Source organism: Rana temporaria, chromosome 8 (assembly GCF_905171775.1).
Source record: "Rana temporaria chromosome 8, aRanTem1.1, whole genome shotgun sequence".
In the NCBI taxonomy this organism is placed as follows: domain Eukaryota; kingdom Metazoa; phylum Chordata; class Amphibia; order Anura; family Ranidae; genus Rana; species Rana temporaria.
Genome location: NC_053496.1, coordinates 55161617 through 55175148, shown reverse-complemented (window position 1 = coordinate 55175148; position 13532 = coordinate 55161617). Strand labels below are relative to the sequence as shown.

Below are 13532 nucleotides of genomic sequence, written 5' to 3'. Positions count from 1 at the left end.
CCTCCCAAAAAACTTGCACAAAAAAGAAACTCTTTCTACAAATATACAGCGTATTTTCAAATGTGGTATGAGTAAAGATGGGCGAGACCCCCAAAATCTTGCCTAAAAGTTAACTCCATACTACAAATAAAAAGCTAATTTAATAACTGAGCTGTTACAAGTGTACCAACAATCACTTTATATGTTAATAGAGCAAGTCCCAAATCTCAATCTTGTTCATTAACCCCCCCCCCCCAATATTTAATATTCATCCTAGAGCAGTGCACGCTCCTAATATAATCATGCTTGTCTAAAGTCTGAAACTTCATTCTGCTTGGTGGTTATAGAGCACATTTCTATAGTATCCATATGCTGTCCCCTTTAAAAATAAAGAGTTCTTAGAAAATTAAAGAAGCTGTATTAAAATAGGACAACCCTTTAATGAAAGCAGACATGAGCATAATTATGGCCAATGAATATATGTTCCCAATTAAGGGATGGGGCATGGGACTATACGAATGCAATTGCATTCGTATAGTCCCATGCCCAATCCCTTAATTGGGAACATATATTCATTTTTCTACCAGGGACGGTAATGCTTTTGGCTACTTCGATAGCTATATTTGTGCATGCTCTATATTCATTATTTTCTTATAATTCTGGCCATACACGATACAATTTTCCATTACCACTATGAGGTCAGACCTAAACACTTTAAATGTGTATGCAATCAGGCAGGCCCTACATTTAAAGAAAATTAAACAAGAAATATGTATAATGTATGGCCAGCTTAACTCCAGAAAAAGTTACAGAAGAGAGAAACCACTTACCCTGCCTCACCTGTGCAATGTAAGTGGATTTTAGTCATGCAGCATCAACATTCAACTCCCAGCCTGTATATAGAGCTGACACAGACTAACACATAATCATATATTATGTATGCTATACATACACAATTCATAGGTGATTTTCTGTAGGGTCCATCAGAATCCCAGAGACAAGGTAACTTGTGTGCAATGTTAATAATCCACTCTGAGCAGTATAGGATCTGCACCCGAGATCTCCTATACAAAGGGTGACTGTCCTCCACAGGTGCATCAAATTAACAAGTTTTAATCCCACAAAGTGCAATCCAGCACACAGCCTTGTTATAGAACTAGTTGTACATCCCTCAAGCTGTGAGCAGCACAATCCACATTTCATAGAATAAAGCCTATTGCATGCTGAGTGACAGAACAAGTAGTAATATTAATCATTCAGCCTACTATTTAGCCCGTTTACCAGAAGCATGATACAAGCATCCCAATTTCTGCCCATCACCAAACCCCCATCTTACACTAGTGAGCCCCTGAGAGGCTCTGAACCGCAGGGGGGGGGGCATAACATCCTATAGTGAGTCCCTGAGAGGCTCTGAACTGCAGGGGGGGGCATAACATCGTATAGTGAGTCCCTGAGAGGCTCTGAACCGCAGGGGGGGGGGACATAACATCCTATAGTGAGTCCCTGAGAGGCTCTGAACCGCAGGGGGGGACATAACATCCTATAGTTTCAGCAGCTTCACAGCAAAACCCGACAATTCCCAATTACATGTAATGATGCCCAGAGCTTCTACCCCATCCTAGTGCTGCTGCCCTTGGCAAGAAAAGTGAGCATCCATCTGATTTATGGAGCCTGAAGCAAAAGTGAAGCTACTCATATAGCAATCCAACACCCCAGGGGCACCATTCCCTACAAAAGTGCCCATAGAAGTGTTAAAATAAAAGGAGTAGAGTACCTCTTGATGAGCCATGTAGAGGCAGCTGAACTGAACTGTATGAAGTCCCCTCCAGCTTTCCAGAGACAAGGGATGAGGATAGAAGAGAAGGAGTCCTCCACAGCCTGGATCTCACCCACTGCTGAAGCCTATGGCACAGTCTGCTCCAGATAAATGTATTAACGGCAGCCGGCTCATGATTAATTAATCAGCCCCAGTGACCAGACTGGGAGAAGGGAGGAAATCTAGAATAGGAAAATGACAGAAGAATGCAAAAAAATCACAAGCAGCAGCAGCAGCCAGATCACTTGCTTCCCCTTCTGAAATCATAATCCCCTCTGCTCCTTGCAAGCTTCATAGGCAAGAAAGTGGCAGCAGCATCACAGTGCTGAGCTGCCGATGTGTTCACTATCAGGAGCTGTTAACCAGTTCAGCTGGAGTTGGGATGCTGCGCTTGGATGGAGAGGGTACCAGCTTCCTATTGGACGATCCGTATTGCTCCTTTATTGGCCATAAGATAGTTAACTGGCTGCTGCCTGTGCATGCTCTAGGTAGCAGGATGCTCAGTGTGCCCTGCAGGTGTGGGCAGATGTGTAATTCAGGGGCAAAGCAAAGAAAAAGAGAAAAGATGCATCATGTTCATCATCAGGCTGACTTCATAGAAAATAATAAAAGAAGAGACCTCTGCTGGACTGCTACTGTGATATAAGAAGGAACTTTACAAGAGCAGCAGTTATGCTTTCTGTATTATATAGCAATCCAGACCTGTAATCCAGAGCTGTGAACCTGTAATATTAAAAAAAAAACACCTGCCATATAAAAGTCAGCCTGCTGCAATAGAAAACTAAAAGGGACACTTGAAATATAATGTGGAACATTTTTCTGTGTCAGGCTGTACCCTGCTTTGATTATATTTCTTTGTTCTGCGACTGCCTGGAAAAAAATGAGATAAAAATGGTCCCTTTTTTCATTTTTTTTTTCTCCTGGAAATCTATAAATGAGTTTTTTTTTTTTTTTTTTTTTTTGCTGTGGATGAGAAAATGGGATGTGTGTTTGTTAACCATTGCATTATAAAATAATCAGTATATGGATTGCTAGAGTGCATTAAAAGGATAGTCTGCTTGATATTTTGGGCTGTGGATAGATGCTGCTGGGTTGTATCATTTCCTGATGTTTCTGGTATTTTTGGGGACTCCAGGAGCCAGGTCTGCTGGAAAGATTTGTTCTGCCTCTGCAGCCACGGAGTGTGTTCACAATGTAATACTGACTAATGAGAAACCCGACAGAGAGAGTGAGACATCTCCCATCCCTTGTAATTGTCACAGCGGGTGGGAGGAGCTGAGAACTTAAATCACTCCAAGACTATCTGCAGGAGCTGGTTTACAATAGACATGTGCACACTGAAATATTTCTTTCGGAATTTTGTTTTCGGCCGAAAAATTTGTTACTCCCGAAATTCGTTTTTATTTTGTTTTGTTTCGTTAAAATTTTTTCCGAAAATCTGAATTAAAGCGGAGGTTCACCCTAAAAACATTTTTCTAACATTACATTGTGCTCACTTCTAACATTGACAGTATGCTGATTTTTAATTTTTTTTTTTTGCTGTACATACCGTCGTATAGCTATTTTCCCCCCCGCTTCCGGGTAGTGGCTCCCGCGGGAGTGGGCGTTCCTATGAAGAGGCTAAGTGATTGAGGTGATGACAAAAACTTCCCCCCCCGGCGCATAAGGCACGTCACGAGTTTCCGAAAGAAGCCGAACTGCATGTCGGCTCTATACGGCGCTATACGGCGTCTGCGCACCGACGTTCGGCTTCTTTCGGAAATTGGTGACGCTCCTTATGTGCCAGGGGGAAGTTTTTGTCATCACGTCAATCACTTAGCCTCTGCATAGGAACGCCCACTCCCGTGGGAGCCACTACCCGGAAGCGGGGGGGAAAATAGCTATACGACGGTATGTACAGCAAAAAAAAAAAATCAGCATACTGTCAATGTTGGAAGTGAGCACAATGTTATGTTAGAAAAATGTTTTCAGGGTGAACCTCCACTTTAAGGTCGAATCTGTCATTGAAGGCTTATGGTGTCTGTTGAATGTTCTAAGAAGATTTGACGGAGCAGCTAAATTGTACGACGTCGCAATCGTACATTTCCAGTCGAATGTTCCACCTAAAAGCTATAGAAGAATTCTAATGTTGTATGACACTAGTAATAATTATATTTATAAATTATTATTACTAGTCAACCAACATTCAAATTCTTCTATAGCCTATGGGCCGAGCATTTGACCGGAAATGTACAATTGCGGCATCATACAGTTTAGCTGCTTGGCGAATCTTCTTAGAACTTTCGACAGACACCATAAGCCTTCAATGACAGATTCAATGTTTGTATGTTTTTCGCTGCTTCGTCGAATCTTCGTCGTTCATGTCAAATGGTCTACCCCAACACTGTCTCTATAATGTTGAATCTTTTCTCTCTATGTTGAATCTTTCCTCTCTATGTAGAATAATCTTGGACTAATAGAGTTAAGGTTAGGCACATTCAACCACAGGTTCGATAGACACAGATTGCTATTGTCAGCATCATGTCGAATCTCCTATCTATTTCGAACTGTTGTAGAAACGAAAACTAAAATAAAGCATTTTTTTATGTCAGATCTTTCAGATTTCGGATTCTGCACGTTCGTTTTCGTTTGTTAAAACGATAATGAAAATACCCGAAATTCAGCCAAAAATGCATTCGGACGAAAACGAATGCACATGTCTGGTTTACAATGACCAGCAAGCTGTCCAAAACTGAAGTATAGCATAAGTATGGAGGGGGCTGTACTAATTAATATTTATCTAATAATATTTTTTTTCAATCATTCAAGGTATGAAAGTAACTTTTACACCTACATAAAGCATTAGTTCAGCCTTTTAACAAGATTTGAATTTAAAGGTGCTGCGCTTATTATAACAAAACCTAATATCAATAACGTGAAATTAAATCAAATAAAAATTTATGCTAGGTTATAGTCAATTTTGAGTTTGCAGTAGGGTTGCACGAATACCACTTTTCTAACACAGAGTACAATACCGATATAGTACCGATACTTTTTTTGCAAGTACTCGCTGATACCAATTACGATATCTATCGCGTAGGTAGGAGGGAGGGTGGTTTGGCAGGGGGTGGGGGGTTATTAGGGAGTTGGGCAAGGCTGGGGTGAGGGCAGGGTGGGAAGAAAGAGGGGTAAGTGAGGACAGGGTAGTTGAGGGGCGATTGCTGGGGGAAGAGGCTGGGAGGGTCATTGAGAGACATGGGGGCAGAGGTGACAGATGGAGGAGGAGGCAACACAAGGAGAGCACAGTACAGGAGGGTGTAAGGAAGGCTCAGTACAGGGCATTAGGATAGTGTCAGGAAGGCACAGTACAGGGCGTTAGGAGGGTGTAAGCAAGGTGCAGTACAGGGCATTAGGAGGGTGTAAGGAAGGAACAGTACAGGGCATTAGGAGGGTGTAAGGAAGATGCAGTACAGGGTTTTAGGATGGTGCAGTACAGATCATTAGGAGGGCGCAGTACAGGGCGTGTTAGGAGGGTGTTAGGAAGGCACAGTACAGGGAGTTAGGAGGGCACAGTACAGGGCATTAGGATGGTGCAGTACAGGGCATTAGGAGGGTGTAAGGAAGGCGCAGGGCAGGGCATTAGAGGGTGTAAGGAAGGCACAGTACAGGGCATTAGAGGGTGTAAGGAAGGTGCAATACAGGGCATTAGAGGGTGTAAGGAAGGTGCAGTACAGGGCGTTAGGAGCACGTGTAACAGGGCGTTAGGAGGGCGCAGTACAAGGCGTTAGGAGGGTGTAAGGAAGGTGCAGTACAGGGCGTTAGGTAGAGACCAGTCTGTACACTGACACCGTACTGTACATTATATACAGCATTTTGTGACTGCATGGGGGAAGCTTTTGGGAAGGGAAGATTTGCACTCATCAGAGGCTACCCACCGCCTGCCAACTCCACCGTTTGACAGTTCTTAAATAGGTAAGGGGTGGGGCCACCTCGTGACGTCAGCGGGTGGCACCGTCCCCTTGCCATTTTTTTCTCAAGTTCTTTTAGCCAGCAATTCTTTTTTTTTTTTACATTCAGTTGTCAGCTGGGAAGCTCCACCACCTGTAAACCCCTTTCCAATGAGTTTACATTGACTGTCTATTGAGACAGTCTCACTGGGCTGTAGAATGGAAGTTAGCAGGAATAAGACATGATGTCAGATCACAGTCAAACCAAATCAGAGAGGGTACAGAAGAGGCATCTCTGGTTATCAGAAAACATTGTGTGATGACTGGTCTTAGACAGCTTTTTTACTTTAAGACTTTACAATGTAAACTGGTTCACTTAATTTAATGGGTATGTTCACCTTTCCACAAAAAAAAAAGAAAAATGAACAAACTTTGAATATCCCAATCACCCCTCCAGACCCCACTGGACATAGATGCCATGATGCCCCGCATTGATGATGTAGCAGTCCATACACTGTAAACTGCAATACACAGCCCTAGAATGAGTATCCAATGTAATACTCACAATGGCAAGTGCTCATTAGTCAGCCGACCCATGTGACCGTGCTGACCAATGGGAAGTGCTTTTTTTTTCTAAGACACCTTACCCTAAAAAAAAACCTCTGATGCGTTTGTCATTGGTAACCACAGTCACGTGGCTATGCTGACCAATGTGTATTTGCCATTACAAGCATTATGGTGGATACCCACTCCAGGGCTGTGTATTGCTTTATATGGAACTATACAGGTGCAGCATAGGGCATCACAGCCATTATGTGCAGCAGGGTCTAGACGAGTGGCCAGGATTTTTGGAGTCAATTCACTTTTTCATTTTTTGTGAAAAGGTGAACTTACCCTTTTGTACCCTTTTGTATTTAAACCTTAACAATGAACTTCTCTTATTTGATACCTTTGTTTTGATAAATATACAATTAAAAAGCATCTGTTTAATTAATAAAAAAATATATAAAAAATCAGTTGATCCTGGCAGAAATCTTGCAAGATGATAACACCCTGTGCTCTCCATCTGTGCTGATTTTTATCAGTTAAAGTGATAATAAACACACGCTGTTTGTTTTACATCGTCCCTTCTATTTCTGTATGTGGATGATGGCACTGTAATTATTTTATTAAAAAATAACACTTAAGTACTTTTTTCCTAATCGATATACAGTGACAATCACATGACCCAGCTCTTTCCCAGCCTGTCTGCAGGGAAACATAAGCAGGAGGAGCTTCTAGTCCTCTGCTGCTGTTCACATGTTCAGATAAAAAAAAAAAAACAGCCTTTGGAATACAGAGTAAAAAACAAATAAATAATATCAGTAAACTGTTTTTAATTGTCATACAAATATACAGTGTATCATGACATGCTGGTAGGTTAATTGGCTTTGTCTAAATTGGCCCCAGTATATGAATGTGAGTTAGGGACCTTAGATTGTAAACTCCTTGAGGGTAGGGACTGATGTGAATGTACAAAGTGTATGTAAAGCACTTTGTAAATTGACAGCACTATAAAAGTACCTTTAATAATAATAATAATAATAATATAAAATCTTAATTTTTGGGGGGCAATAACATGGTGTAAGAGGATTTCTGCCTGTCATGTCCCTCCAGCCTGTGTCTTAGAAGTAAAAATAGGTTAAAGGATCACTAAAGGAAAACATTTTTTTTTGCTGAAATGACTGTTTAGAGCATGGGTGCTCAACCTGTGGCTCTCCAGCTGTTGCAGAACTACAATTCCCATGAGGCATTGGAAGCCGCTGACAGTTACAAGCATGACTCTCGAAGGCAGAGGCATGATGGGACTTGTAGTTCCGCAACAGCTGGAGAGCCACAGGTTAAGCACCCATGGTTTAGAGGGTATAGAGACATAATAGTTAACTGATTCCTTTTAAAAACGATTAAAATAGATAAAAATCAATCATATAATGTTCCTCTAGATGCAAAAACGAAACTGAAACTAGTTTAGTCTTTGCATGTTATTTCATGCCTCTGTGCTGGACAGTGCCATAGAGAGTCATGGCTAGGAAAACGAAACTAAAATCTCCCATGACTTTTTTCATAAAGAGCCAGACAACCAGGAAGTGTCCAGAACAGAGCAGTATTACAGCAACATCAGAGCAAAAACGAGCAATGAGGACATGAAACCAGGACTGCAGTAAGGTAAAGGAAGCTATTTAGCTAAAAAAAAAAAATTCATTTAGTGATCCTTTAAGGCCTCCATCAATCTTCATGTAATATCCCACGCCATTAAGTTTAGCTGGTTAGTGGGCAAGGAGGAAGAGGATGGAGTGGGCCATCATTTAGCACTTTGCATACGCCCACACGTGTGACTATATAGTCCAATGGGCTGCTCTGATGTGATAGGGAGGAAATGCTCAGTATAGAAACTCACTGTTCTGCAAAATCCCTAGCTGAATTGGGGACATGGACAGAAGGTGGCACTAGAGAGCAGCATTTTTTTTTGCAGAATACGGAAAACTAAATTTATAGTGACTCAGTGAGTATGAACAGCATGTAATACACCATTTATTGATAGTTTTTTAAGGATATGGGTTTAGTGATCAGATCGCTCCGACAAGCCCCTCCCCGCTCAGTGAGCAGAGAGGAGCTTGTCATCCGCCAGCTCAGTGGACATCAACGGACTGATCTCCCGCTGAGCTGGCGGCAGAGTCCGCCTAGTGTGAACGAAGCCTAAAGGGAAAAAACAAAAACAAAAAAATAAAACAAAACACCTCATCTACTGTAAGGACTATTAAGCTGCAATATATTAATCTTTTTTGTTCTTAGGTTAGATAAACTGTATGGATAACTGTGATCAGTAAGGGTAACTAAAGGTTATTTAATTTTTTTTAAAGGGGTTGTAAAGGTAAACCTTTTTTTTCTGATTTCTGCCATATGAAGTACAAACATCTGTAATCTATATTTTTCCCCCCCAAATTTTTTTCTTCAATGTTTTTTACATACCGATTGTATGCTCTTCCTAATTTACTTTCTCTTAGCTTCCGGTCTTCAGAGCGTGCTCCCGACCGCTACAGCTCTTTGTAAACTATAACTCTTGACATGCTTTGCGGCATCGCGCATGCGCATTGCCGCTTTTCCCCTGCCTGCTTGATTGAGAATAGCTAGCCCAGCCCTATGTACGTATACACCTTCCTGTAGTCCCGCCCATTCCCACCTCCCCAGAATGCCTATCTTCTGCTGGATACATGGGAAGGAACAAAGGCAGGGCTTCAGTGCAGAGCTCCAGATTCCCGTGCCAATGAAAGGACATGCAAGGCGGAGCTATAGCGCCATCCTTGGCCACGGCTCCCGTGCCTGCAAGCACAGCCGGTGTCTCCCTCCAGTGGTGGGAGCGTGCACGTACAGGTGCCCCTTTGGTAATGGCGCTGCAGAAGAGGCACCCATCTTGGAGAAGGACCGGAAGTGGGGAAAACAGACCCCAAAAAAATGCATTTAGAAACGTAAATGAAGAAAAAGGTTAGTGAATACATGCTCAACTACTGTAAAGGAGCAGGCTTTTGAAAAAAAATGTGAGGGTTTAGTATCGCTTTAAATTTGACCTCAGCAGTCATTTCTAATGTAATCGTTTTTACAGATAATCAATTAAAAAGAAACATGCCGAAAGAAGCAATAACTACAGGATTGTAAATTGATTGCATCTATCTGTGGTAGTCATCTTGGCTGCACAGGAGTCCAGGATGTGTGAATTCAATACATAGGAAGATGAGTTCATATAGTAGCTATTGGGCAGGTAGGCAATACACATTAGTGACTGTCAATATGTGCCAAAATATATATGACATAGGTAAATAACAGATGTCAAGGGCAAAATCTACGAACAGCAAAAAAACTCAAACTTTACATTAATACCCTGGAGCAATTATCTGTTGTATACCCATAAGCCATATATCCATGTACGCGGTTTAACCGCTTTCCGACTGCCGCACGTATATATACTTCGACACAATGGCACTCCTGGGCAGAAGGACGTATATATACGTCCCCTTTAAGGAAGCGCCATTGTGCACTCGTGCACGCCGGCGCACGTGTGCCCGCCACGAGCTCCATGAACCCGACTGCGGGTCCCGCAGACTCGATCACCGCATGGGATACCCACGATCGTCTCACGGAGATATAGAGCGGGGAGGTGCTAATGTAAACACGCATTTCCCCACTCTACCTAGTGACAATGACAGTGATCACTGCTTACTGTAATCGGAAGCCGTGATGACTGTCTTGTCACACACAGTCCATCCCACCTACAGTAAGAAACACTCACAAGGGTACACTTAACCCCTACAGTGCCACCTAGTGGTTAACCCCTTCACTGCCAGTGTAATTTTCACAGTCATCAGTGCATTTTTATAGCACTGATCACTGTAAAAATGACAATGGTCCAAAAAATGTGTCAAAAGTGTCTGATGTGTCTGCCATAATGTCGCAGTCACGATAAAAAACGCTGATCGCCGCCATTACTAGTAAAAAAAATTATAATAATAAACATGCCATAAAATTATCCCGTATTTTGTATACGCTATAACTTTCGCGCAAACCAATCAATAAACACTTATTGTGATTTTTTTTACCAAAGATATGTAGAAGAATATGTATCGGCCAAAACTGAGGAAACATTTTTTTTTATATATATATTTTTTGGGGATATTTATTAGAGCAAAAAGAAAAAAATATTGAATTTTTTTCAAAATTGTCGCTCTATTTTTGTTTATGGCGCAAAAAATAAAAACCGCAGACGTGATCAAATACCACCAAAAGTAAGCTCTATTTGAGGGAAAAAAAGGACGTCAATTTTGTTTGGGAGCCACGTCGCAGGACCGTGCAATTGTCAGTTAAAGCGACGCAGTGCCAAATCTCAAAAAGTGGCCCGGTCATTTAGTAACAAAATGGTCCTGGGCTTAAGTGGTTAAAGTGCACTGTTCCATATAAGTACACATTTTGGGTTTTAATAAAATTAGAATCTTTTAATACAGTAAAACACAATGACATTTTTGTATTCTATGTCAGCCTTGTTTGCTGGAGGATCCATCTTACTGAAGCAGACAGTATCCTATACCAGTGGATTTGCCCCCAGGGTGGGGAAGTTGTGCAGTGACCCTAAGGTCTAACATGGAAATGAGTGCATAGAATTGCTAATGGTGGATATCACATGGTGCAGTGTAATTGGATACTTCATTGTATGAGATGCACATTTTTTTAAAGGACTGTTTTTCATGACACTGTTTATTTCATTAGTTGGAGAGACATACTGTATTTATTGGCGTATAACACTCACCTTTTTACCCTGAAAATAGAAGGGAAACTGTGCATGCGTGTTATACGCAGGGGCTGTGGAAAGTTTTTTTCCTGAAACTTCCCTCCTAAAGTTAGGGTGCGTGTTATACGCCTGTGCGTGTTATACGCCGATAAATACGGTACATACATGAAATTAATCGTCTTTTTCTAACACAAAATCAGCTAAAGCAGCCCAAAGGGTGGTGCCATCTGAATGGAACTTCCCCTTTATAGTGCCGTCGTACGTGTTGTACGTCACGTGCTTTGCTAGAGCATTTTTTTTTAACGATCATGTGTGGGCAACGTCGTTTTAATGATAAAGTTGGAAAAAACTTCGTTTTTTATAGAGACTGAAAAACGTCGTTTTTTTACAAGCCGAAAAATGATCGTGTGTACGCGGCATTAAGGTTTCAGCGCCATAAGCTGGATATCATTCTGGTGATTTACATTCACATCCCAGATAGCAAACAATTGTGCTGCAAGTTTGAAAATGACTTGCTAAGATATTGCTAGACTTGCCAGGCTTCACATGTTTGTTGCACAATTGCAGCAAGCCCCCATTGTATGACTCCAGATCAACTTTCTTTGTAAACATTCTGCAAGTCTGCTGCAAATTCAGTTATGTTGCGCTATAGTCATCCCACCACAGGGGTCACTGTTGCAGAATTTTCATACTGTAGACTTGCAGAGCTCTTGCTGTAGACTCACCACTGCAACTTTGCTCTTGCTAGAGACTTGCCATGCAACTTTGCTGCAAATTGGAAAAGGGTAAACTAGAACTTGTGCTTCAAGTCCTCTGCAAGTGTACAACCTGCTAGTGAAAATGTGCAGCAAGTTAAAGTGGAGTCCCGCTGTTTTTTTCCCTTTTTTTTAAGGTCAGCAACTACAAATTCTGCAGCTGCTGACTTTTAAAATAAGGACACTTACCTGTCCAGGACACCCGCGATGTCGGCACCCAAAGCAGATCTGTCCCTTGGCTCTCAGGTGCTGCCGCCGCCATCTTCGGTAAGGGAATCAGGAAGTGAAGCTTTGCGGCTTCACATCCTGGTTCCCTACTGCACATGCGTGACTCGCGCTGCACGATCCCACTGGTCCCTGCTGTCTTCTGGGACTTGTGAGTCTCCCAGAAGACAGCGGGGGGGGGGTGGCGGAGGCGCCGGATGAGGCGTAGATACCCACGGGTGGCTCGGCTATCTATGCCGAAGTGGAAGCAAAATACTTTTATTGCACAGGTATCTGCTCCCCCCTCCCCGCTCAAAGGTGTCAAATGTGAAACCGGGGGGGGGGGGGATTCCGAAAAGCAAAAGTTAAATTTTTGAGTCCGCTTTAACAGACTTACAATTCAACACTGCCACAAACTTGTGGCAAGTTACCCTTGCTATCTGGGATAGGGGGTTTCCACCACTATTTACATTTGTTAATAGTGGGCCCTACATTTTTTGGTTATTCACTTCCTGTTATAGGATGATAAAGATCTGTTCCTGTTTGCCAATTGTGTTCCTGCATCATCGCATAGGTGGGAACCAGTGCCGATCCTGACCTCCCTGGGGCCCTAAGCAAAATTGCATGTCACATTAAAGTTGAGAAGGGGGCGCTGCCGACAGTGACATGTCGCATTAAAGATTTAAGTTGAGAAGAGGAGGGAGGGGGTGTTCTGCTGTCAGAAATGACATCTTACATTAAAGTGAGAAGCGGGGGGGTGCTGACTTCTTGCCTCTTCTCCCATGCAGCCAGCAAGTTGAGAGGTGGTGTGAGGGGTGACTTCTCACCAGGTGGGGCCTCTAGTAATTTGGGGGGCCCTCCGCAGCTTTGCTGGGCCCTAAGCGGCTTGCATAGTGAGCCTATAGGGCGGATCGGCCCTGGTAGGAACGACCAGGGGGTGAGGGAAAAAAGAGCGCTAGTTTGGATTTCAGCTAGAGATACGTTTGGAGAACACCTGTGTTCTATTGCATAGGCTTCAAGTGGAGACTATAAGAAGATGTACTGATGCTCAATGGAATGACCTGTTCTGCTATTATCACAACGTTGGCCCAGAGCAGTGACATGCAGCTGTCGCTGGAGTAAATAAGTATGGACAACAAGTGGTTAAAAAAAGGCCAGAGTTGATCAGCAGCACTCAAATGCAATAAAAGATAAAAACATTTGAAAACAGTATTTTTTAAAAGGAAAAAAAAACATGGCAATTGTTTATTATATATACAGTGCTTTATCAAGCTAAATGTCATCCAGTTAGGATTTAAATCAGATTGAACCACACACATACAAATTGTACTCTTTGGTGGAGTTGAGTGCAGCTCTTCATTATAAGAGGAGAACAAAGGACAAAACTGAAATTTCAGCAACAGTAGATATGGTTAGAAAGAAAAAAAACTCTGAGCAGAAAAAATCATTTTAATATGGGCTTTCTATTCCATTCCGTTTATTGTTTCACTAATGAATAGTTCAGCGCTAATATAACTGTGTCTTTGTCCTTGAAA

The 13532-nt window shown here is 42.2% G+C and overlaps 1 protein-coding gene across 1 annotated transcript in view; it reads right to left on the bottom strand.

The window, feature by feature from the left end:
- The window catches only part of LOC120946954 (heparan sulfate glucosamine 3-O-sulfotransferase 1-like), a 207478-nt gene extending 204935 nt beyond the window's left edge, over positions 1-2543 (bottom strand). Inside the window, exon 1 of the mRNA XM_040361821.1 lies at positions 1754-2543. The gene's annotated coding sequence lies outside the window, so the exon portion shown is untranslated. The remainder of the gene's footprint in view (positions 1-1753) is intronic.
- Between the last annotated feature and the right edge of the window lie 10989 nt (positions 2544-13532).